The 2,090-nt window shown below is 46.6% G+C and overlaps 1 pseudogene; it reads right to left on the bottom strand.

Annotated features, from left to right (window-relative positions):
* Positions 1-1,762: 1,762 nt before the first annotated feature.
* On the bottom strand, positions 1,763-1,881 carry LOC136004509 (5S ribosomal RNA; annotated as a pseudogene).
* Between the last annotated feature and the right edge of the window lie 209 nt (positions 1,882-2,090).

Genomic DNA, 2,090 nt, shown 5'->3' with positions numbered 1-2,090 from the left:
AGGAAGGTCCTTCTGGTGCTGTCGCAGTGTGACAAAGACCTCGCAGGAGGATGCTCTGGTCTCTGCACACAATCAGAACAGGGTGTTTTTCCTAAAGAGAAGCCTGCTTGGCTGCATCCTTTGTGCTAGCAAACTTTCCTATTGGATTTGATGCTCCAAGGAGCTGTGTTTCTTACAGAACTTAAGATGATGACTATGGAAATGTGTGGTTTGGGCAACAGAGGCCTCAGTCTTGATCCTTATGGGTCCCTTCCAACACTCAAGTGCTTGTGGGGATGGAGTTGTGAATCTAAGTGCTCAAATAGTGATGGGGAAAGCACCTATGTGCTTAAATGTGTGACAGGTTTCCATCTCCTTGGACATTTTGACTGAGTGAATTCTAAGGGTATGCTGCCAAAAACCACATGGAAATTTTGTCTTTAAACTTGTTTTCATAGAATCATACAATCATAGAATTGTTAGGGTTGGAAAGGACCTTAAGATCATCCTTCCAACTCCCCTGCCATGGGCAGGGACAACTCACACGAAACCATGTCACCCAAGGCTTTGTCCAGCCCGGCCTTGAACACCACCAGGGATGGAGCATTCACAACCTCCCTGGGCAACCCATTCAAGTGCCTGTCCTGGGTTCAGCAGTAGCAGACATTTTTCTCCTTCTTAGCAGCTAGTGCAGTGCTATGTTTTGATTTTTTGGCCTGGGAACAGTGCTGATAACGCCAATGTTTTCAGTTGCTGCTCAAATGTTTGGTCTGGCCAAGGACTTTCTGAGCCTCATGCTCTGCCAGGGAGGAGGGGAAGCTGGAGGAAGCAGAGACAGGACACCTGACCCAAACTGACCAAAGAGGTATTCCATACCACAGCCCGTCATGCTCAGGATGTAACTGGGAGTTACCAGGAAGGACTAAGGATGGCAGGGTGGGAAGAGGTATTGGTCGGTGCTCGGCTGGGGGGAGTGGGGTGAGTTATTGGTCGGCTGGTGCTGAGGTGTTGTATTCTCTTCCCTTGTTATTTCCTTTATCATTATTATTACTGGTGGTAGCAGTAGTGATTTGTGTTATACCTTAGTTACTAAACTGTTCTTATCTCAAGCCATGGGAGTTGCATTCTTTTTGATTCTCCTCTCCGTCCCTCCAGGAGCAGGGGGAGGGCAAAAGGGGGGGAAGTGAGCGAACAAGGTTTGTGGTTGGATTTAAACCACAACATGCCTCACCACCCTAACAGTAAAGAATTTTTTCCTTATATCCAATCTAAACTTCCCCTGTTTAAGTTTTAACCCATTACCCCTCATCCTGTCACTACAGTCCCTAATGAATAGTCCATCTCCAGCATCCCTATAGCCCCCCTTCAGATACTGGAAGGCTGCTATAACTTCTCCATACAGCCTTCTCTTCTCCAGGCTGAACAGTCCCAACTTTCTTAGCCTATCTTCATACAGGAGGTGCTCCAGTCCTCTGATCATCCTGGTGGTCCTCCTCTGGACTTGTTCCAACAGTTCTATGTCCTTATGTTGAGGACACCAGAACTGCACACAGTACTCCAAGTGAGGTCTCACGAGAGCAGAGTAGAGGGGCAGGATCACCTCCTTTGTCCTGCTGGTCATGCTTCTTTTGATGCAGCCCAGGATACGGTTGGCTTTCTGGGCTGCGAGCTCACACTGAAGCCGACTCATGTTCATTTTCTCATATACCAATACCCCCAAGTCCTTCTCCTCGGGGCTGCTCTGAATCTCTTTTCTGCCCAACCTGTTGCTGTGCCTGGGATAAGCCTACAGCACCTGGGATTCCCAGGCGATCTCCCATCCAAGTACTAACTGAGCCTGACCCTCCTTAGCTTCCGAGATCAGATGAGATTGGGCGTTTTCAGGGTGGTGTGGCCATAGGCCATTCTGTGAATATAGTTTTTGCATTTGGAAACTGACTCTAAAGCTGATCCAAATATATTATAGAGCTCTCCCAAGCTGCGTGGTATGATAACATATTAGTCAATTATTGTAATATTCATGGTTTATGAAGAACTTTTAAAAAAGTTTAAGGAATTGTTCAGTAACAATTAGATTTATCAGTCTTAAGTCATTTCCAATTCGGAAAATA

The sequence above is a fragment of the Lathamus discolor genome, chromosome W, assembly GCF_037157495.1.
Source record: "Lathamus discolor isolate bLatDis1 chromosome W, bLatDis1.hap1, whole genome shotgun sequence".
Taxonomy (NCBI): Eukaryota; Metazoa; Chordata; class Aves; order Psittaciformes; family Psittacidae; genus Lathamus; species Lathamus discolor.
Note: the sequence above shows the minus strand (reverse complement) of the source record. Positions and strands in the feature narration are given on the sequence as shown.